A 24,101-nucleotide genomic window follows, 5' to 3' on the forward strand; every position below is an offset into this window, starting at 1 on the left:
CGGGCAGCGTGCACCAGCGGTTCCTGCCAATGCCTGTGGTTGCAATTACAGACCATGACAGGCTGGGTTTAATTTACCAGCAACGTGTATTTGATCTGGAGCAGAAATACTGGTCAGAGGGAGGTACACAGCCATACCTGAAGAACAGGCTTGGCTGGCTCACAGCCCGACCTGCTCCTGGGGATGGAGAGTGAGGGGAAGGTGGTTTACCGGCACCCAAGGAGGTGGTCCAGCCCTCGGGGAGGGGGCACCACGGCCCCCACAGCAGAGAGGCACGTACAGAGGAGCTTTTGGGACAAGCAACAGCCGAGCCCCAAAGCGGGACGTGGGGGCTGAGGCCACCACCAGCCCCGCGGGGAAGCCAGCCATGCCCAGAGATCAGGAGCGAGGTCAAGGCGGGATGGGAGAGCAGGTAGTTTACACTGAAGATGATGGCAGATGTGCGTGTCAGCATTAAACCATCCCTCCCATGGTTGGCTGCCCACAACCAGCTAACCTGAAGCAGAGGATATTTGTCTGCTCTGCTGACTAATAAATACGTTAAGCAACTCTACTGCGCTCTCCCTCCCATACGCAAACCCAGTCAATCAAACCTCTTGCAGGGCAATGGCAGGAGAAGGTGCATTCTGGAGGAATAAATGGGAAGGCAAGCTTTGCAGGGCTGCAGTTGCACCGTGAGGGCGATTGCAGAGCCTGGAAACTAGGAGGCTGTGATTTTGGCAGGCTGAGTCTTTAAGAAGAGCCGAGAAGAAAGCAGAAAGCTCCTCCGCTTTTAGGAGTGCTATAAGTGAACAGGGGAGTGGAGGAAATGCTTTTAAATGAGCCCTGGTAGTGCTTTATGTCACATCTCTGAAACAGCCACTTTCTTTTCCTCTGCCTTTTCTGTTTTAAGTAAGTCTTGTTTATAATTAGGCCACTTGAGTCTCACCATCAATTGAATCCCTGCCGTAATATACCAAAGGCTCTTCAGTTAAACTGGAGATGACCCGATGTGTGGATTATTTTGGCGGGTCGCCGCTGGACCAGCCAACTCTGCTTTCTTCATAATACCCTTTCCATCTCTCCTTTCTCTCTAACAGCTTTGGGAGATGCCAGCCCCCAGGTGTCACGTTTGGGGCCTTTTGCTCAGCAGGTTCCAGAGAAGAAACTCTGATGGTTGGTAAAAGGAGGAGGTGGGAGATTGGAATTAAGATTATTTATTCCACACCCTCCCCAGCTAGTCATTTGCATGACATTTGCATGCACAAAAAAATGCTGCCCCACCATAAACAAGAGCAATGGCAGGGATGGAAGATGATGTGCATCACTCGGTGCAACACGGGTGCCAGGGGTCAGCACCCAGCGGGGCTGTGCCAGCAAGGACCCCGCAGCCCTCACACGCTCCAGCCACCACTGTAAAGCCCTCCTGGCACTCTCTGAGTACAGTATTCAAAATAACCAGATGTTTGTAGTCGGGCCAGAGCCCTGGCCTTCGCTGCAGGATGTGTTCTGCAAACCCAGAACAAAGAGACAGTCCTTGCCTCGAAGGATTTGCAATCTAAAGCATCAGTATCCTGTAGTAAAAGCAATTAAATGAGGCAGACAAGGATCTGACTGTGCCATTCAAAGCAGGATTGCATTTCCTTGAAATTGCTTCAAGTGATCATGATGAGACAGTCTAATTTAACTCTGCCCACTGCCAATAAACTTTAGTCGGTAAATATTTCAGGAACAGTGCCCCTAAGCAAGACTTCTGCAGCCTAGAAAGGTAGAGTGTCAAATATTTTTGTCAAATTCCTTAACCCTGATTCCTCCGTGGAGCTACATACCCAGGAGAGACAGACTTTTCCAGGCTCTCCTGTGCCTTGCAATTGGTTGCAGGGCAATTCTGTTATTTCACACCAAAAAGTCTGCATCCAGCAGCACCAAAACCTGCTGCTGCTTGTAGGTATGTTGTTAAACCCCGGGTAGCCGGTCTAGAGAGATGCCGTCCTACGGGGTGAGGGGAAGATGTGTGACCGAATCAGACGCTGAGCAGCTCAAGGAGGCTCCTATCCAGAAGGATATCCCAAGGCCCTGGCTGCTGGCAGGTGGCACATCCCAGCAGAGGGGAGGAGGAGGTGACATCTCAGCATCACCCGCCTCAACAACTGCTCTCTGCTGGGTGCCATCCAGAAACGCCGGCCTCTCCAGGAAAAGCGCTGATGGAGAGCTCACGTTTCAGCCACCTCCTTCTGTACCGTGAGTGATGCGGCACCCTCTTATCTTACTCCGGGGGGTGAGTCTCTGCTCTCTGACAGAGAAGGGATCAACACGACTACAGAGTCTCCACAAAAGCCCCACGGAGGGGCAGAAGGGCTGAGGTGGTCTTCATGGTTTCGGAGATGGGGAGACCCATGTGCCCACATCTGTCATATCCCACCGGAAATCTTCACCTCCTCGAGAGCTGACGCTTGTCAGGTATATTGACCTTTTATCTTGGAAATGATTTTATTTAGCTGTTCTGCCACCTCTAAAAGACCTCAGTGTGCTCTGGCAGCCACCACTCAAACGGAAATTAAAAAACAAAGTAAAGTAGACAAAAGCTTTAATGAATATTACCCCATTACGTGAAAGGAGCTAGTCCAAACGTGCGGCGGTCGTGGCTCCGATTTAATCCCTCCTGAAGTTGTGGTAAGGACAGTTAAACCACAAAGTTTGAACGCTTGTCCGCTTCCCTCTGGAAAAAAGGTTAAATTCAATAAGAGGAGGATAAAAGAGAGTGAATTCAGCACATCTCATTCCACAAGACTGTACTCATACAACTGCAAGTCCTGAAGCTCTGGGCACCGTTAAATATGGAATAAGAGTTATGTGTTTGCAATGAAAATGATTCAGTCTCCACTAATACGCAGCAAAATATTTTCATTATACTATATATTGACTTATTTAATGATGATGGCAACAAAAGTGCCAAAGTTGCATAATCATCTAATTATTTTTTTTTTCCAGCTACTTGGAAGTTTCATAAAAACTCCTTGTTTGGTTTGAAATCTTCCAAATTTCCCTGATACTGTGAGAGCGTGCGCATGTGGTTTGGCTGTCACTGTGTAAGGGTCAACCCACTAAATAAAACAGCCTGAATTTCAGTAAGCAGCAAACCAAAAACAAACCAATAAAACCTGTTCTCCTCATGCTGGACGTGAGGCAGAGGCGGTTGTGAGTAAGAGGCTGAGATTTGGCAGCCACCGACCCCTGCTGATATGTGTTTTGTAGAGCTCTACTGGAAATTGGTTTTGACAGAACCATTTTTGCGTGCCCAAAGCAGTTCAGATCTCCTCATTCCCCTCCTGCTCCTCCTCCTCCAGAGAGGCTTTCCCAGGAGAGACGCTGCCGCATGCTTTTCACGTCCCCATGCAAAATACCTTTGCAGGGTGCCTCTTCCCATGGGGTTTGCTCCAGCATTGATATTTAGCAGCTAGAAGCCCAAAATTAAGGTGAGGGCTTGGCCATACCTTGCTGCTGGCAGCTCTGGCTCCATCTCAGGCTGCAGCCTGAGAAGAGGACTCGGGCGTCACCCAGGGCAGGATGGAAAGCCGCGATGTCCGTTGTACAAAAAGTGCTGGAAACTTTCTGTTTGGAGAAGCTGGAATAAAAACAGCAAAGTGTTTGATCAGACAAGATCCTCTTCTAACTCTGAATGTGCGGTAGGGAAGGGCTGATTTTGAGCTGGTATCAGCATCAGCCATTTCAAGTCAAAATGTATTTGTTTTCCTTGGAACAGGCAAGTCGAACTGGAACAATGGCTGGAACTGACATTTTGCAAGGAAAGATTTTGTTTCATCTTGAAAGGCTGAAACACCTTGAAATATTTTCCAATGGAAATGACATTTTGTTTCTGCTGATGCACACGGGAATCATCCCATCACAGTTTCCATCCTCCTCTGGCCGCTCCCACTTCAGCGGGAGGGACCCAAGGAGACAGCACACGCACACGTGGTCCAAGAGGGATGGAGAGCCATCCAGCCATCGCGTCCAGGGTGACAGAGAGCAACACGAGTAGTCACCACAGGCACAGCTCACGAAAACACCCTTTTTAATAGCAAAAATGGAGGGGCAAGACATCCAGTGAGATCCGTTTTAGTCTGCGTGAGCGAATTATGAGAGGAGCCGTAAGACCTTGAGGGGAGGCAAACAAATAAATCATCCACCTATAATCTAAATGGGCTAAAAGCAAGAAAAAACTAGGTACTAAAATGCGACAAGACCTCTCGATTCATAAAACAGGTAAACAGCAGGCCTGGGAATGGCTTTTAAAACTCTGGATTTCTACCTGAGTGGAGGACGCTGCCTCTTTGCATCTCCTCCATGGGCTGCTGGAGGCGGGGAGGGTGGGAGCAAGTCCCAACGAGAGCTGCGTCCAGGGGCACTGGTGTAAGGCTGCTAAAGGCGAAAAGAAACTGTTCAAATTTTTGTCCAGGTGCCAGAGGAGCACTGGAAAGAAGAGAAGTCAAAAATCCCGTCAGTTTTCCATAAAGAAGTGTGTGGGGGGAAGTAAAAGATAATAATTCAGAAATCTGAGTCCTGCTTTGTTGTCGTCTCAGATTTCTTGTACCTGGAAAACTTAAACCTCAAACCACTCCCATCTCAAATCCAGACAAAAAGCCCTATTCTTGAAAAGCTTCATCAACAGAGAAAAGTTTCAAGCTCAGGTTGGCTGCAACATTTCCCTTTCACACTTTCAAAACATTTCCTTTAGATCATGACTTTTTTAGTACTAGGGGATTAACTCACATTCCTAAACAATCATTTCAGAGCAAAGTAAACTGCCACTGTTTCCTTTCAAAATGAGTTGATGATTCTAAAATGTCTTTTTTTTTTTCCACATTCTAAATGAACGTGAAAAGCTTTGGGTTTGAAACAAAATGTGCCCTTTTTTTCTTTTTTTTTTTTTTTTTTTAAATACAAGATGAAAAAAAGCTTTCACAGTCAAACAGGTTGGAAACAGGATCCTTTCTTTCCTGTTCTCCTTTATTTTGTGAGGACAAACCAAGGGGTTCCCAAGCTGGGGAGGTGCTTGGGATCTACTGCTACAGGTTCAAAACCAGCCTGTTCACACAGCCAGTACTTTCCTCCCTTGAGTGTCCACTTCTCTTGATCTGGATGCTCTAAGTGAAGATCGATGGCAGGATACAGTGCTCCGAGCACGGTGTGACCCCACGGAGAGAGGATCAGAGCTGGGGTTTGCAGGAGCGGTGGACCTCGAGCCTTGGTGTGCTGCTGTCCCCAGAGCACTCATGAAGAACCACAGATTTAAGACACAGCAGGGTTTCTTTTCCTGCTTTCGTTTTCCTTTTCTAACCGCGTGACCAAGGTTTTGGCCAGCATCTGAAGTTCTCGGCACCTCTGAGAAGCAGCTGCCCCGAGTCCTCCCTGAAAACCACGCCGGTTGCGGTGAGCGCGGTCACGCTCTTACATCCCTCCGAGAACAGCCTGAGGGAGAAAATGCTTTTGCTCCCGGACCGCCCCGTGCCTCGTGGACCACCGTCTCTGCTGCGGCGGGGCTGGCAGAGGGAGCGACTCACCCACTGCATCCTTGGACCAAGTCCAGCCAACACGGTCTTCCACCTCACGGATTTCAGCACTACCAGGCAAGCTTAGATTTAACGTCAGCAGAGAAACCTGACTATTTATAGCTACTCCGAGAAGAGTAACGATCTTTGATTGGCATACAAACAAGGAAGCAGAGCATCAAGAAATAAATATATCTGCTGAGGAGCTGTCAGCTCTGATGATCCTCGCAGCATGCCTTCACACTTCACTGGTGCTTGCTTCAGAGCGATCCCATCAGATGACTGATTGACTTCTCAGCCAGATATGCCTCTGCCGTGGCTGCTTAACTTCACCCTAAAAACGAGACAATTTTTTTTTTTTTTTTAATGGGGAAATCAGTAAATTGTTCTGACAGCCATGATGGTCCACTCCTACCTAAAAGAACTCTTTTGACCAAGACAGATGCCGTGTTCCTGATGGGGCTGAATTTTCTCACCTTAAAAATTCATTGTTTTGAATCAGGAACATTGTGTTCCTAGTCTGTGTCTGACGGCTGTGGCTGAACATTAGGTAAAGGACCTGCCATTACGTTTGAATCCCAGAGCAAAAGGCATGGTTGAGATCCCACTAAGAGGAGCCATACTGGTTGGCTGCACAGAGACCCCCCTCCAGCTCTCTTTGACACCCCAACACAGAGCCGAGAGCTTGAGGAACCATAAAGGGAGATACGCTCCAACGTAAAAAGAATGTGGTCAATGTTGGTCTACTGAAGATCCCCGAAGTCAATCATTTCAAGAGTGAGCCGACAGCTCAGGGAGCAAGCTACCCGTTTTCCCTTGGAAGTGGCATTTTAAATAGTTTCCCTGCACCCTAAGCAAAAGGAGAGGTACAGGAGATGCTGTTCTTTAGAGAAGAAATTCCCTTGAGCTCCTCACCTGAAGGGAGGACCACGCACCACTTCCATATGGGTGGGATGGCAGAGGCCAAGGCCTGCACAAGGCGGCATTTAGGGTTGCACAGTCCTTCTACAACTCCCTTCTTTCTTCAGATTTCCTCGTGGAGCTGGTGTTAAGAAGGAGTAGCTTCATCTGGCAGGGTTGGTCAATGCCTGGTAAGAATGATGGAAATCTGCATGGACACCAACGCACTTTCTGGGGTCAGTTGAGCCCTCCGCAAACAGCCTTTGGGACGATGTTAGTGGGGGTTGTCAAGCCATTCCTTCCCAAGTGCTGTTCTCCTTTTGGTGAGGAACCACCAAAGTCCTCATCCCATTTGGCCCAGACCCCCTCCTCCATGACGCCCATGAGATACCAGAAACCCCACACCCTCATGCTCTCCTCAGCACCGCGAAAGGAAAAGCTCTGACTCACACCGAACGGCATGTTATCCTTGCAAGTTCATTAGTTTCAGCGAGAGATCGTTTCCTCAATGACTGTTCCTGTTGTTTGACCCCTGGTTTCGCTTTTCTGTCTTTTGCAAGGACAGCCGTTGGTCCAGGTCACACCAATGAGAAATGTCAAGCCGGTTCTGGGAATCGCTTCCTGAAACGCATCCGTGTTATCTGTGCGCCAGCACGCTTCTGAAAGAGCCTCTTGACTGGAAACATTCAACGGGGAAGAGAAACGGGTCACCCCACCCCGCTCCTGCCTCCCCCTTGCTCCTTTGGGGAACTGCTGTAGGAAACAAAAACCTGTCCCTCGCAGAGACCATGACCGATGGCGGGTTGGGGCTGTTCTTGGCACACGGTCTTCATCACGCCATGGCTCGTCTCACCACGGCACCAAACATCGGACAACAGCTTTTCTCACGTGACTTTTTTATTCCTAATTTAAAACAGGACACAATGAGACTGCAAAGACAAAAATAGTGGTTTAAATTTAGGTAGGATAGACCAAGAGGCACCGTCGACACTTCCCCTTCCAGCGACAGCGCTCCACGGCCAGGAGGAAGCAAACAAAGCAGGAGGAGAAGCCAGGCCAGCTGTAGGATGCAGTTGCTAAGAAGACAGCCAAGGAAAGAAGATATTATGATGTCTGTCCCGTGGAGACTCTCTGGACAATGACTGATTCATTGCTTATAGGCGGTATCTCTGGGCCTGAGCCGTCTCCCCTGCTAGAGCAAGCGAGGCAGGGGTTGTAACATAGCTGGAATAGGTGGAGCCCAGTAACAGTTCCTCTCTTGCATGACTCAGGCTGGGAGGCTACCTCCTCCCATCCCCAGAGGCCCTTGCATTTGGGGTCTTCCAGGGACCCAAGCTGCCCTCTTTGACGGCTCCGGATGCCAAGAAAAGGCCAAAGGCACCTGGAGACCCATCTCCTTTTCCGGTCCCACCAGGAGATCTGCTCTCAGATGAACAACGCCAACTCAGACTCAGTCTGGGCACAAATGAAGCAGCAGTGGTGGGAGGGGAAGATGCCACGAGGAATTAAGACTAAGCCAGTCCCCCTCTGCTTCCATGAACAGCAGCGCACATCTCGCTCGGTCCATCCGAGCAGTGGGAATTGGGTTCCTAACTCACCCAAATTAAGAAAAATTAACTCCTGCAGAGGCTGCTGGCGGGGAGCACATCCTCAGATTAATGTCCCTGCTGAAAGAGAAGCCTGCTGTTTCTGGTCTGCGGAGCATCAGCCAGCCACCACACACACGGTCCCATCCCACTGGTGCGTGCTGGGTCCAGCTGGGTCCCAAGCACTTCTCCAGTCCTGCCTGCGAGGGAGGAGAGCAGGGCCATGCAGGCGATGCCACTAAAACCAGCAGCTCCTCTCCAGCCTTCATCATCCCCACCGCCTGTCAAAGGCTCTCTGGGATTTTTCAGGACAGCGATGGAGCCAGACGGTCAGCACTAATCCTGACTCAACCCTGGGCTGCTGCGAAACCCCACACCCGCTGTGCCTGCCTCCATCCCTGCGATGCTCTGGGTGCCAGTGTGAGATCCTGATCCCACCCAGCAGAAGAGCAATGGCCTTCAGGGCTGGTGGAGACCCCAAGCAGAGGCAGGTGCAGAGGCCACGCTGCGAAGAGCTGCGGGACGCGAAAGGACTGTCGCCCAAAGCCTGAACCAGGCTGGGAGGCACGGTCTTTGGTTAGGATTCAGTGCCCTGCCCCTCCAAGAGGTGGGGGAAGACTCAAGGACGGGCACATCAACCAGTCTGGTTGTTGACTTGTCCTGTCAGCCAGGAAAACTCTCAGAGGAGACACCAAGGGTGCAATACAAAGCTGGGGATAAGTGGAAACTAGAGAGGCTTTAGCAGTTCATTCTATCTGGAAGAAAGAGGAGGAAGGTTACGGCCTGGTGTGAACACAACCTATTGAATAAGCATCTGCGATGGTTCCCTGCACTGCAGATGGTGCCATCCAGATGGACAAAGTGGCTGGGTTTTCCTGCGGTCATGGGGCAGCGGTGTGCCCCGGTCTGCCGCCTAACGGCCCAGAGACAGATGTTTGGGAAAATACGTATTATATCCCTGATATAAGAAACTGGGCATCCTCCTCACGGGTCATCAGCACAAGGGGTGTTGAAAGGGCAGAGGTTCAGGCTGCCTTCCCCTTCTTGCAGAGGACTTTGCTCCCCAAGCAACAAGCCCACAGCCTTTCCCTGCCTCCTCCAGCCTGCGCCCCTGGAGCCAGCCCTGGCAGCACCAAAACGGGAGAAATCGTTCTGTCAACAGCCTGCTGTTTGCATCCCCAGCTGGAAGCCGGCCCGGGACTCCTCGTGCTGCAGCGCAGCCCTCCATCGCCGGAGATAAGAGGCTAAGCCACTTGCCCGGGGCTGAGTGACAGCCAACCTCTCTCCTGGAGGGACCACCCATGGGAATCTCAGCTTCTGCACCCAAATCTCCTGCAGAGGGCAGCGGGTCGTGCCCCTCATTGTGCCTGTGGTGAGGAAGGCATCTCCTGGGCACCAGCCGTGAGAGCTGGGGGCTGCATTTCTCCCACCTGCACCTGTGTGGGTCGTTCCCCTCCAGGAGCCCGTGGCCACCTCCCTGCTCCTGGGCATGGCAGGGCTCTCCTGCAGGGAAAGGACAACCTTGTTGGGCTGGGGTCGCACTGGAGCATGGGCTGTTCCAACCATCTTTGGGACTGAAGTCTGAAGATGCTGAATAGGGAGCGTTTGATGCAGCTACAGCTTCCTGGGGTTGCTGCAGACAGATTAAGGAGCGCGCAGGATGCTGTGCCTCGGTTGCCAGCTTGACCTAGCAAGCGCTGCTGGGCATCGCACATGGACAGCGCAGACATAAGACCTGGGGTGCAGTTTGATTTAACATACTCAGTATTTGTACACGGTAAGGTCCTTTTACAATCAGTTTCTCATTCATTGCACAACAACGTACCCTGGCAAATCCAGCCCCCCTCTCCTGCTCCTGCCATACCGGCCAGGAGCACAAGGTATCTCTGATGGGTTCCCCATGCCAACATTTCCCTCTGCAGCACGGAGTCCCTTTCCACTTACTAGACAACACTACTATTCACAGAAGCAGCATCTTCTTACGACTCAGAGTAAACCTGACATATATGGGGTGAAAAGAGGGAAAGAAGAGCTGTAGCTCATTCCAGTGGAGCCTTCCCCACCACACAGTGCCAAGTCTCAGATGTTTCTTACCCTCTTTTGCAACACCCATCCCAGGAAGCCTCACCTGTGCTGCTGGCATCTTCTTGGCTCAGCAAAGTGCCAGGACAGGGTCTTACTCCAAGCCTTCCCAGAGTAATTCCCCTTTTCCTCGGGCCAGGTGATGCCGGGACGTCTGCCATTTTCTCCTGCAGCCTGTGGAGTCCAAGAAGAAAGGTAAACAGGACACTCGTCGGGCTCAAACAGAAGGCGTGTGCCCTTCATCAAAAAATATTTTGGAAAGACTGACTGGAATGCTGGTATGGTTTCCTCTGTTTGTCTGACTGGGGAATTTCCCCTTATCGCTGACAGGGCTTGGACCGGGACCAGATGAAGAGGTGGCTGTACGCTGCCAGGTTGGTTAACACAGCTGGAGGTATGCATCTGGGTGTTGGGTTTTATTTTCTCCCACCAATACATGTGTACAATAAACACTTGTGAGAAGGGTGCTCCTCGGTAAGGATTCAGCACTCGGGACTAAAGCTTCTTGAAAAGTTTCATCAACAGAGAAAAGTTTCAGTGACTAAAGTCAGTGATTGCAGCAGAGAGATCCCCAGGTAAAAACATGTCCGAAGAGGCATCATTTTGCCCCCCCCCCCAGTTTAACTCCCCAGTTAAATGGGAATGTGCTGGGCTCCAGCGCAATGGAAAATTGTGGAAACGAGACCAAAAAACGGCAGAACTTAAGGAAACTAATGTGAACGCACATAATTTGGAAACAAGTGCTGCAGACTCAAAGGGGGAGGATGGAGATGGAAACTAATGACCCAGAAGCAGAGACCAAGGATCTACCACCACAGTCGTGTTCGTGCCAGCTTGACGGTGCAGACAGGGTAACAGATAGCAGAGGGGAAAACCCCTCTGTCCCCCAGAGGACACCCGGCGGCTTTCTGTGAGCAGGGTGACCAGTGTGGGCACCTCCCACGCCTATGCACCACGGGGCTCCAGCGCTTTCTGGTCCTGCCTCCCAGCGCTGGTCAGCGGTGGCGTTGCCTCCCAGTGTTGGCCCCACGCAGAAACGTGATCCTGGACCCGGTCTGGCCTGATCCTGCCCGTATCCTATCCGGCTGGTCCGACCCCAGAGAAGCGGAGAACGCAGAGGGGATGCACAAGGGCGTGCGCTCCTGACGTAGAGATGGAGCGATAGGTATGTCACCGTGTTTTCGGTTAAGCGTTGCGCACCAGGCAATCACGCCCTGCTGTTCGGAGTGCTCATTTCACGTACGGCTTCAGCCTTGCCTGCCAGAGCAGCAAACCCGCTAATGCCAGGCTGTTATCTGTGCTGGCACCCATCGCAGACTGCGGGCAGGTCACCTCCCCATCCTTCCTCTGCTTACCCAACAGGTCAGGGCCGGGAAGATGCCCAGGGATGCGATAAGAAATTCCTGCATGCCGTTAGCAGGGGAGGAGACGCTGCCTCCCCTCCTGCTGCTCTGGGCTCGCCTCTGCCACCGGCGGTAGCCCTGGCAGCCACGGGCCACCACAGGAACCCGGCCCAGAAGACATCCCCCAAAGGACTGGGGCTGTGATGCTCCCGCCTCTGGGAAGTGAGGGACTGGAAGCAATCCCAGCATTATTTTTTTGTTTTGGGAGGGAAAATGAAAATATATCACTGAGACAGACTATTTTAAACTCGCTCCAGCCTCTCTTGCCAAGTCTGGGAAGTCGCTGTGTAGCCCAGGGAGTCTGGTGGTCCCCGTCTTTTATGTGGCGGATGGAAATGAGTGCGGTGCAAGTAGGATATTTTCCCTGCTGCTTTGTTTTCAAGCCATTTCAGAAGCTAAACGAGTTTCCAAATAGAGGGGTGGATTGGCATCACCTTAATGAAAACTAATTAAACATAATTATTTAGCCTGTTGAAAATATTTGTGCTCCACCAGGAACACCCTGCAGTTGGCTATTAAAAGGCAGGAAGAAAGTACTTTTTCCAGAAGCAGGTTTTCATGTCGGTTACTGTGGTGGCTAGAGCTTCTCACCGAGGCTTTTCATGCACCGTCCGCCTACGGAAATCAGGTTGGCAAAGAGTCTGCACAACCAACCTGATCCCTGAATTTTTTGGGGTAGGGAACTCCCTTCCCCACCCAGTTTCATGGGCTTAGAAAATACACAGGGAGGTGGGTAGAGTAAGGGGTGCAGCTTCGTCCCTACCTTTTGTTTTTTCCCTGAAAGCTGCTGGATTTGGGGGTGAAGGGAAGTATTTTTAGAATAAGTTGATTCCTCCCAAGACACATTCTCTGCTAGAACAACTCCAAAACCATGCAGGCATGCAAACAACAAGCCGCAATGGAGTCATTTTGACTAAATCAGCAAGTTTTATCGGATGATTTCAGTTTACGGGGAAGGCCATTTCTCAGAAGCAAATGGCCAGGGAGCTGTCAACCCATGGTTTGGAGAAACGGACGAGCATCGAGATAAGCTATTAGTTATTAGGAAGATTAAGAAGCCTGGTTTCCAGTGAATCTGTGTTTATATACATTACTTTCCTCCTCCGCTATCCTGCAGCTCTGCCCCTGTGATGCCCGGCTTGGGAGCAGGGACATGCAGCATGCGACCGGCAACGCTCGGTGGTCCAGGCAGCAAAGAATGGGGAGATCCTCCTCACCTCTCTCCTTGGGATGCTTCTCTCTTCCCTCGGTCATCCACTCAGTTTTGGGGAGCTGAATTATCCCCGAGCTCTTTGCAACTCATTCGAGGGGATCTCTGGACAACCACGTTCCAGATGGGAAGAGCAAGCTTGGCAGCTCAGGCAGAGGAGAGGGGAAACTGCCTGCACACGCTCCAGGGCTGCCCAAAACTTGAGGAAGCCATGAGCAGAAAGGCTGGGCTAGGTTCTCGGCACCAGCCGTGCTCTTCCCGGAGCTCAAATAATGAGAAAAAGGAACCGCATGTTGCAAAACTACTGGAGCGTGTGGGCAGAGCGCACCGGAGAGCAACCTGACCTCAGACAGGCTTTGTCTAGCGAGATCCCCAGGACAGGAGTGAGTGGCAGCAGAACCGAAACCCATGGATTCTCAGATCTCAGGCTTTTCACAATCCACCTTCCATGGAAAACATACAATTTTTAACCGAAAGAAGCCCAAAGTTGCCACCCCTCCCACACCCGTGGCTGGTTTGGGGCAGGACCTGCTGCAGCCCCACCTTCTCCAGAGGTCCCCTTGCCTCCAAGGCCACCCACACCTCCATCCCACTGCCCTTGCAGCCACTGCCTCCTCCTGTCCATCTGATCTCACCCCAGGCACAACCCCCTCTCTGGGCCATAGAAACCATGCAAACCATGGCCGATTCACCGTGGTTTCCTCCTTGCCTGTTCTCTGGAGGCTTTGCAACAGACCTCCACGTGTGAAGCCTTGTCTTTCTCGACCGTTGCTTGGAGCAAAAAAGCGAAGTGTGCCTGCAGGGGGAAGGAGCCAACAAGCTTGGTGCACTGCCTCCGTCCCTCCTCGGGTTGCTCTCCCTAATTACTGCTCAAAGGGCTTTCAGCTGCCTGACTCGTCGATATCTGCGCTTATCGACTGCTGGATGAGCTTCGGCAAGATTTTCACGCTGGCTTGCTTCTGACAAAGCCCTGTTAAAATTGGGTGAAAGTGACAAAAATAATCAGGTTTCTAACACCATTACAAAAACCAACAACTTCCATCTGAGGGTCAAAGGCTTTCAGTCCCTTCTCCGGACCGTTTCCTTGAAAGGTAAGGGAGCTCTTGCGGGAATAGCCAAGCCAAACCTCCTCTCGGGCTCTGCCCATCACCTCTGCTCACCACTGGACTCTAAGCAGCCCTTAAGCAAAAACGGCGTCTTATTCCCAGTGGAGATCTGCCCCAGGTACCCGGTAAATCTGTGGGTCCTAACCCCCATGGCCAACTGGGCATTTGTTAGCAGCTGGCAAAGCAGAACATTTTTCCACCACACCTCAGCTGTTAGGAACAAGCTCTCCTAAATGGAACTGGTTTTACAAACAGGGACCCAGCTCTTCCCCGCAAGCCCAGCACAGCATCTCTCCCGAGCCGCACGAACCAGGTCCTCGCTGGGGGTCCTCCATCAGCTGTGCTGACGAACACTGGCTGCAGACCCCTTGAGGAGGCTTCTTCCAAGGCAGGTGGGGCTTGGCCAGCCACCACACATTGCAGGGGCCAGCGGCTTGCCTGCCCTAGCAAGCACCCTCCATGCTGGCACCCCGAATGCCACCCATTCTCAGCCAGACACTCCCCGGCTCCCAGGGCCAGCAAAGCAATGGGAGCTCCTCTGCAAGCAGAACTGAGGGCATCTCAGAGAGTTTTTGGGCAGCCAGCGTTTCAAAGAGGGGTTTGGGACCACCAGTCCCTGGCCACCAGGGAGATGGCATCTGCCACTGTGACTCAGAGGGAAAGCCAAATCCTGATAAGACCCCGCTATTCAACAGTGGATGTGATCAACCATTGTAACTAGCAAGGGGAGGGCGAATTCTCCCTCCGGCGCGATCATCAAGCCAAGACTGGCAGCCCTCCTGGGGAAGGCGTAGGCTCAGCCCAAGCCCAGGCTGGGGGGTGTTTTGGAGAAGGAACAGTCCAGGATCCCCTCAGCCTCTGCAAACCTGGCTGCACCAGCAGCAACCTACCCCCTGCAACGTTCAAGGGGGGTTCAAAAGATGAGCCAAAAAGAAAACCTGAAGCACAGATCCCACTTCTTAATGGACAACGGGGCTCACAGGGATTCAAGAGAAGACCACACAAGCTCACAGAGGAAGAAGCAATGGCAGCAGCGTTAGAGCTGGGGAAAGACCAGGGAAGAGCACCACAGCCCCTGGTTGTCTGTGAAGAGGAGCACCTTGGAAAGGAGCATGGGACAAGGTGGGACAGGCAGGAGGGCCTGGGCTGATCTTCTACAGTTCTCCCATGGGTAACACGGAGGTTGCAGCCAGAAGAGGAGCTAGCTGTCATTGCCAGGCCAAGACAAAGCATGCAAATACCACAAGCTTGGCCCTGAAGTCCAGGAAAAAGGATGTAAAAAAAAAAAAAGCCAGACCAACCGATCACTTACTTGTGTGTTTTTGAAAACACCTATCTGATCCCATGCTCACCCTTCACTCCTCTGCGTGAGGCTGGCCGTATCTTTTCAACGTGATCGCTCAGTTCTGCTTTCAGCTTCCCTGATGCTTCAGGTGAGTGCAAATTTTATAAATCATGGATAAAATCACAGCACTTACCAATACCAGTGTCATCAGAGCAGGGAGGTCAGGTCTGCAGAAGAAAGCAACATCTTCTATTAACATTTCTGAACAAAACACCACCTCTCCTCTTATGCTTTGTCTTGCTAAAGGTGTGCACACAACTTCCCATAAGCCTTCACAGTTTAGTTTCTAGGGAAGCTGCTGGCACACTTGTGGTAATTTCTTCCAGTTTGTTAATGATGCTGAGATATTCATCAAACTGCTTTCTGAATGGTCATGGGTCTCCAAAGCCTAGGCTGCGCAGCTGGAGCATGTCCTACACGCAGCATCATACCCCTGGCTACAGCCTTGGAACGGGTGTGATGTCCACACCAGTTTGGAAATGGGTCCTCTGGGAATGTCTGTTCTTTATCCTATAGCATCTCCAGGACTCACCCTGCTGGGCTATCCCACCTCGTGTACGCACAACGGGAGCGTGCCAGGAACCACCACCCCGCTGCTTGTTTGTGGGCAGGGAACGAGAGGCATGAACCCAGCCTCAGCAATCTATTCAAAAAAATCCAGACAAATACTATCTAGAAAATATCGGTTTTGCCACTGACCCCTGGGCTGCCAGACGATGCGCAGGGGCTGGGCAAGAAGATAACACGATACAGAAGAGGATGCTGTGGGCTCATGCTGGCTTTCTCAGGGCTACGAACTCGCATGCTATTTTTCTTAATGTCTCCCTATTTTAAGAAAAGTGATCAAAGGAGGTTTTTTTGGTGATCAAGTGCAGTTTTTATGTCTATGAAGAAAAACTTGAGTTATACAGCCCAAACGTACCCTCCGGACCAGAATTTCAAGGAAAAGAAACTCCCTGCATATTTCTGGATGCCTCATTTGTTGGGGGAGGGCTGAATCATAGCATTTGACTAATCACACCGAGGAATCCAGCTTTCTCCAGGAAAACTCACCATGGCACAATCTCTGTTATTTCCCCTCCTCCATACCAAGAAATAGTCAATATATTTTCCTGGACATCTGAAAACTCAAATGCTTTGCTAAAACTCTTGCTGGTGGATATCATCCCAGGCCTCAAAAATATGTTGTCAGGAAGGAACACAGACCAATGCCAGTGGTGCAAACATAACGAAAAGGCAACCCAAATCAAGACATCAAGTAACTTGCTCCAATAGCCACTTACATGCTTTCGCACTATCCAGGGGTGGGGGGGGGCAAAAGAAAAGAAAGCAACTTAGTTTGAGAAGTCAAAGCAGCAGATTTACAGAGTCCTTTGACCCTCCTGCCGTGGGCTTTCAGCTCTGATCACAGACCTGAAATGGCTTTCAGGGTTTCCACTTCCCAGGTACGACCCAGGTTGAGCTTCAGGACAGTTTCCACCAAGTTGCTTTCTAAGCCGGGAGAGGAAAAAAAAAATTCCTTCAAAGCTACTTATGGTAACTCCTGGCTTCCTCTTCTTTTGTCTCCTTACTCCCCAGTTTGCTTTTTTTTTTTTTTTTTGATGAAAAATATTTAAGGACATTAAAGCTAGTCCTGCCAAGCAGCCAAGCCCAGGGAGTGGAGCAGCTTGTGCCAGAGAGGTGGCCGCCGCCGAGCAGCAGGGCGAGAGTCATTTCCCTTGCGGGAAGGGTTGACTGCATTAACCGAAGACCTCAAGCTGCTTGGGAGCACAAGTCCCGCAGCAGAGCAGACAGGATTTCCAGCTCAGAGAACAATTGCCATCAGGATGTGTTGTTAAGGTCACAAGTGGAAGCAGAAGCGCCAGTGGCTCAGCCTGGAAGCCATGGTCTCCATGCCAAGGCTCCCCAGAGAGCCTTTTCCAGGCTCCAAAGCTAAGCAAGGCTTTGCAAGACAGACACATAGGAGCTGGACCTGGACCATTCGTGCAAGCAGCAACAACGGATACTCAGCCTTCCTCAGAGCAGTGAGTGCAATGCGGATCACCCTTTACATCTGCTGATGCGTGGAGGAGGGATCAGTCCACAGGAGACGTGGGCTGTTGCTCCTATAACTTATCCTCCGGGAGAAAAGCAGCAGAGCTGAGCATAAGTTGGCCAATGCGAAAAGCGACCTGGGCACAGCTTCGAGGGAGCAACCCGCTACGGTCCCTCGAGGCAGGACAGTGATGTCCAGAGCTGGAGCAATCCGGACAGGGCTGAACAGCTTCTTTAATGATATATAATAAAGAAAGGGATAAAACTGCACCTCTACCCTAGGCCTTGAGATGAGAATGAGCGGAGAGCAGCAGTCACCCAGCAGTAGAAACAACATCCAGCAGCCAACGTCAGCCGCCTCAGCTGGCTGGAGGAGATAGGAGCGGTATCAGAAAGGCAGGCGAGATGCTTACGGGGCACATACGGACCCTCGGCACAGGCAGGGGAGGGGAGCTGAGCAGTGCTTCGCAGCAAGCTGGATGCATAAGGTGGCATTTTTCCCCCCTTCAGGGATGCTGCCCGTCCAGGTAGACCCAGGTGTGAGTCAGCCAGCAGCTCCCGGGGCTGGGCCGTGCCGCAGAGGAGCGGCATCCCTCAGGGCTGCGCCCCCCTCCGCTTTATTCTCCTCCTCTCCCCTCTCCCTCTGTGGTTTCAGCGCGATGTTTTTCTGCTAAGCCTGCAAGCACACGTATGCGGAGACTTGCCCTTTCCTCCCCCAAAAGCCCCCTGAGCCATGGGATTGACGTCAGCAGAGCGCCAGCTGTCAAACAATGGAGATTAGGGCTTGGCAGGCAGTGCCAAGCCATGCGAGCGCGTGTGCCTCCCCGGGCAGGTGAGCAACATTCCCCGCCGAGCAGGAACAGGCACATTGCATCAACCGGGCTGCCTGCACCTGGACACAAGACCTAACCTGATCCCCGGCGGGGGCCAAGTCATGCCCAGGCAGCCGACGGGGCTCGGCAGTCCCCCTCTGCATGCCCAGCAGGACCCCCCCGGGGCGAGGGCACCCCTGCCCTGCGCAGGGCTGGGAGGAGGCAGAGCCCCGGCTGCTGATGGCTCCAGCCCACGTAAAAGGTTAGCCTGCATGCCAAGAGATGTACGCTGCCGGGAACAGGCCTGGGGTGCGATCCCTCCCTCTTCTGCCCAGCGCGGGGACAGAGGCGGTGACGTGCTGCCTCTTGCAGAGGCGCAGCTCAGCTCAAGCCAAGTCCTCGCTGCGCCCAGACCTCAAGAGGTTCAGCCCCGGGGGTCCGGACCAGGGCTTCTCCCGGGGCGGAGGCTCGTCTGCAGGACCTGCGGTCCCAACACGCAGCAAGAGCCTGGGCATCAGGGAAGGTGCAGAATGTGGCCAGGCTGGCACCGGCTTTGGGGAGCGGCTGGAGCCTTGAAAACGGGACGGCAGCGGCTCCTCGTCGTCATGCTTGACCATCCCGTGGTCCTGCTTTGCACGCTAACCCTCCCGTTCCCACTGCTGGCACGAGGAGCCCCGCCGCGGGCAGGGCTGCCAGGGCCTGCCTTTTGCCAAAACAAAGGCGGGAGAACCACAGTCAGGTCACCCGGCGCTGCCTATGGTAACTCCTTTCCTCACCACTCAGCTCCCAGGCTGGGTTTGACCTGGAGCTGGCTGGGAGACCTCGGTGGCTGGGACAGAGGACAGGTAGAAACGTCCCCGTAACCAAAGCTGAACCCAAACCAAAGAGCAGAGCACCAGCCTTCCTCCCAACCTTAACTCCTAACCAAACAAGCAAACCCAGGAGAGCACCTGAGGTTAAACAAATACGATCTACAACGCCCAGAGATATAAACACACAAGGATTTGACAGTTCCAGCATGAACTACAAATCCTGCTGGGCTCATGCCCTGCTTGCTGAGAAGATCTCCCAGCTTGGTGTGTCTGCAGCACAGGAGCTGCGCCTGCTCCTGCTCCAGCAGCAAGAGCCCCCGGACGAGCTGTGTCTCACCAGATGCACAAGGAAAGGTGAGACAGACATCACTGCCTGGGGACAAGAGCACAGCGTGCCCGTGGACATGGACAGCCAGTGTCCAGGTCCTGCCCCCTCCCTCTGCACCAGGCTGGGAACGCCCAGGCCCCGGGGCAGCAGCAGGAGAGCCAGGCTGCCGTGTCTCCTTGCTTGCGCTGGTCAGGGTTCCCCGTGGATAGAGTTACAGAACACCCTTTGATGAGGTCCTGCCACTAATGATGGTGATACCGTAGAGTGACGCAGGTTGGCCCACGCTTTCCCGAGGCGGGGCAGAGCCCATAGCAGCTCTCAGCTGGATCAAACCCAGAGCATCCTTCCCCAAAGACCCCCAAGCTCTTAGAAAGGAGGACGTGCCCTTCAAAAGAAGCAGCCCTGAGCACCACAGTGCCCTCACGCCCTGGGGTTTAACGAGGCACCCAGCTTGGAGGAGCCATCAGTCAGTGGGTCGCTGCTCTTCACAAATCATCTCAGCTGATCTGTGGGTCTCAGGATGCCCCCCTCTCCCAGGCTTGCCTTCCCCAGCTCCAGGGGCCAGGACAAGTATGGAGAGATCAGGCCCAATGCAAACTGGCCACATTTGCTGGAGTCCCTGCCCTACAGCCCAGGCAGGGTGGGCTGCGGGAGGTCCACCGAGAGCAGAAGGTAGAGGTGCCCAGGGCAGGAGGCTGTGATGGACAGCAGTTTCTCACGGGCTCCATTGACTTCGGCTCCCTAAGACTGGTCCCTGGTCTGGTAGGATTCAAGAGGCCCCTACCCTGCATGCCGCACCTTCTCACGCCCTTCAAGCCAGACCTCCTGGCACACTTTGCCCTTCACCCAACCTTATCGCAGGGCCTGGCCCAGCACAGCCGGATGGGAGGGGAGCAGATGGCCTGTTCAAGTCCTTCCCATTTGTTCTCCCTCAAGACACTCTCAAAGGAAAACCCTTGAGGTCATTGTTCTATTTTCATCAAGCGAGGGCATCCAGCATGACTCATGTTAGGAAGGGCTGTGCTGAAGGCAACCACTCAAGGAGAAAGATCTGACCAGAGATGCTCAGATGGAACAAGCAACCCAAAGTCCAGACAACCACCACCACATCTCACCCACCTGCTTGGAGTATCTGCCCATGGCTGATGAGACACCTTAAATGCTTCACATCACCCCCACCAAGAAGAAAAAAAAAAAACCAAAAAACCCAAAACCCTGCTTTTGCCCTCTGCAACCTGTCCTGGCAGACCCCTCATCAGGAATCCGTGCTTTGCAAGTGTCAACGTTCAGCGGAGATGGTGCTGGAGTGACTCACACATGGGTGGCCTTGCAAGGAGCTCTGCCATACCTCAGACATACCAGGCTCGGTGTGCACCAAGGTCAGGCTGCCTTTGTCACCCCCACATGCGGTGGCCTGTGGCGTCTCGGCGCGCACAGGCAGGCAGATGGCCAAGCCTCTGCCAGCTCCAGTCCCCCACCGCGGCCGTCACCACCCTCCCTGCAGAAAGGGCTCCAACAAGATTGTTCTGCAGATCATTAAGATGGCAGTTTTGACACCATGGTTTTTTGTCCTGTGCTTCTCGGTCAAGATGTTTCCAATCTGTGCCAGGAATGTCCTGAGGGCTTCGCTGAGACAACCAACTTCAAATGTCCATATTCAATCCCAGCTTCTTTAACCACGTGGTGCTGTGCTGCTCCTCTCCCAGGGCCTCAGTCCCACCGACATTGCGTCAGAGCCGATCTGTCCCACCAGGTTTCCCCCAGCAGGTGGGATGGCAACAGGGATGGACAATGCCATGAGTCAACAGCCAGGTCCTCCTCCTCTCTGCAGGAGAGTCACCAGGGCTGCCAGCCACCACCAAAGCAGGGGTGGGGGGGAGGACAACAGCAGAGGAGCAGAGCTGCTAACACAGCTATAGCTGCCAGGTCCTCCTCCAGCCACAGATATAGCACAAAGGAGCACCACGCATCTTCTTCTAGTCCACCAGTAGCAGATGCCCACCAATGAGATGCACAGTAAGGACATCACCACCAGCAGCACGGCAAGATGTGCAGCTGCCAGAATTGGCCACAACAAGTGAGAAAACTCAGAGCTGTAAGTAGGGGACCCAATAACAGATCTGTAGCAGCAAAAAAAGATGTGGGACCACCAAGCCTGCAGACCACGACACCTCTAGAGCAGCTTTAGCTGCCACCGGAAGCCCAGATTTTTCAAAGAAAGATGCAGTGAACATGCCAACACATCACCAAGGCAGAGCTGCAAGTAAGACCCACTGAGCCCACAGAGCCACCATGCAAAGCCCAGCTCTGCCCTCCTGGCTGGGCTTTAGGTCATCGCAAGGTCCTCAGCACCCCAGGAGACCATCTCCCACCATCACCACTGCAGCCGAGAGGACTTTTCGTGCCCACGCGGCACCCTGGATGGAGAGATCCCTCCCTGTACAGCGACGGTGCGGGGAGGGACCAGATGACCCATCCGACACAGCGCTTCAGCAAACACCGCCGGGGCGCGGCGCAGGCAGGTGGCAGCCAGCCACTGAAACCCTGACGCCGTGTCGCTCCGGTCGGACCTTTGCTGCGCCCCAGCCCTCCCCACGTGTCCTCCGTGCTATCTGAATTTCTCCCAGGTCCAACTCCGCGCCTCCCTCCTGTGTTCCCCGCTGGGTTTGCTATCTTTAAAAAAATAGATCTGCGAGTGTTTTGTGCTTATCCAAGTTTTCCTCCATCCTCTAGGCTGAAGTTTTCCTGCCGGCCTCAAGAGATGGACCTACTCCAGCCCTACATACCACTGCTGCCTCTTCTGAAGCACCTGTGCAGAGCCCAAGCCTTCACTGGGCACTCCTCCTCCTCCAATGGCACAGCTTTCCAGGAAAATCTTAACCGAAAGTCTGTGCTAACACTGACTTCGGCCAAAAAATAAATAAATTAAAAAAAAAAAAAAAAATCAGCATTTCCTCTAAATGGTGCAGACAGGGATGAAGGAAAGAGGAATACAGCCTGTTTTCATTCACCCAGGAGTTGCGCAACAGACTGATGTCCTCTGTGCAGTTGTAAAAGCCCCACGTGCACAGCAATGTCTACACGCTGGTGAGCTCACGCTAGACTTATCTTCGTCAGCAAATAAAAGAAACAGTCGCCAAACGCTTTAACGCAGAGAATGTTCTCCGGCTCTCCCTTATCCTTAAGCACAGAGTGAAACCATCCCACTCACGTGGGCCCCATCTCCCTCCCACAGGGACGCCAGGAGGGCACGGCACTCGGTACACGTCTCGCGTGCTACCCACCTCCGCAGCGTCACACTGCCTGACGCATCGGGGAGGTCCCTGGGCCCGGACCAGCGATGCAGTTGACATCTGCCAGCTCTTCCTAGCCCAGATCTGACTGTCCTCAGTGCTGCTGGGCGGGAGCATCCCCCGGCCAGAGGGAAAGCTGACCACCTCTCTGTGTGGTGGGGGACGTGGGGCAGCTTGGAGATGCTGGGAGGGCACAGCATTTCACGTGCTCCTTGCTGTCTCCTCGTGGGCTTGTCCCACCACCCCCTCCTCTCTCGCAGAGGTTTCTCAGATGGCATTTGCAGCGTAGGGGACTGCACCCAGCTCTCAGCCTGCTGCGAAGAGAGGTACAAGAGGGTCCAGGACCCGACATGCAGAAGGTGCTGCTGCATCCTTACTGCTCTGGTCCTGATGGTCCTGGAGCAGCCCTGGACACAGCAGCAGGGTCAGGTTACCCAATGCTGTGCTGCAAGCCTGGGGGACGCTGAGGAAGCAAAGCCAGGTATCGTCTCTGGGGGCTCCCATACCTCTGCTGGGGCCATAAAACAAGCTTTGCTTCTGGTCATGATGGTCCTGGGAGCATAGAAATGAGGTGCCTTCAGCCTGCAAGCCTTCCTACCTCCACATGGCCCTCGTGCTGGCTGTTATCTCAGATGCTGCCACATAGGTGGTGCTTTGTTTGGCCAGGGCATGTGGCACCATCCTCAGGGCGTGGGGCAACTGTCCCGTGGGTCGCTGGAGGTGTGCCAGCTGCTCCGACCTCTCTTCAGGACCTGCCCAAGTTTCAGTGAACAAACTGTTCTGTTTCTGGAGGCCCTTACCATAAAGGTTACAGCTCCCATCCCTTTATTTTCTTTAGGCTGACCTCCAAACATTGCTAGCGCTTCCTTCACCGACCGCGTTAGCCACCTGCCTTTGTTTAAACAAGTGAGGCAGCGAGGCTTTGCAGGGCTGGCACCCAAAGGGACGGCTGCTTGGCAGAAACTGCAAAGGGGAAGCAAATTTTGAAGACGTCAAGCAAGTTCACATGCCTTTGGTGGCACTAAACCCTCTGCAGCAAGACCAGGACACAGCCCAGCAGGACAAGACATGCCCTGCGTGGCCCCCGGGGTGCACAAGGTGCACAATGACTTGGGCGTCCCCTGCTCCTGCCTGCTGCCCTCCCCAAAGTGCAGTCAAAGGGCTTGGAAAATTCTGGATTTCCTTGGGGGTGAAACCAAGCTCCCACACGTGAGCAAAAAAGTATTTACAACTCATTTGACCGCTTTGCATGGCTCAATTGCAAAATAACTTACCCTGAAGATCCTTGATGAAGTAAATCCCGGGGTGGGTGGGATACCCAACAGCCAAATCCTGCAGAGGATTCACAGGGTCAGGGAGAAGAGACATCGCTTTGCACCACCTCCCATCAGCCCCGCAGGATTCACACGTGGGGACCGTGCATGCCACCTTCTCACTGTGCCCCTTGCTGGGCAACGTGCTTTCACCGGGGGGGTGGGAGAAAGAAGAACCTTCTCCAGCCTTTTCCCCCCTCATTTACCTTTAGGGACCACTGGGAGCACCACCTTCCCACAGCCCCAGGCACAGCCGGGGAACAAGGGCTTTGTTCTACACGGCACGGCGGTGGTGAGCCGCTGCAGGGCACTGCTTTCCCACGGCACATGCTCAGCGTGGCCCTCG

At 53.1% G+C, this 24,101-nt stretch overlaps 1 long non-coding RNA gene across 2 annotated transcripts; it reads right to left on the reverse strand.

The window, feature by feature from the left end:
* Nucleotides 1-1,133: 1,133 nt before the first annotated feature.
* LOC142085706 (uncharacterized) lies at nt 1,134-23,746 on the reverse strand. Of its 2 annotated transcripts, XR_012674788.1 has the most exons (5): nt 23,717-23,746; nt 10,146-10,273; nt 6,447-7,360; nt 3,474-5,865; nt 1,134-2,698 (listed from the first exon to the last, which is right to left on the reverse strand). It is a non-coding gene; the product is annotated as an uncharacterized LOC142085706 (long non-coding RNA). The 2 variants fall into 2 exon arrangements; XR_012674787.1 differs by lacking the exon at nt 23,717-23,746 and having other exon boundaries at nt 10,146-10,933.
* Nucleotides 23,747-24,101: the final 355 nt, after the last annotated feature.

Source organism: Calonectris borealis, chromosome 9 (assembly GCF_964195595.1).
Source record: "Calonectris borealis chromosome 9, bCalBor7.hap1.2, whole genome shotgun sequence".
Classification (NCBI taxonomy): Eukaryota; Metazoa; Chordata; class Aves; order Procellariiformes; family Procellariidae; genus Calonectris; species Calonectris borealis.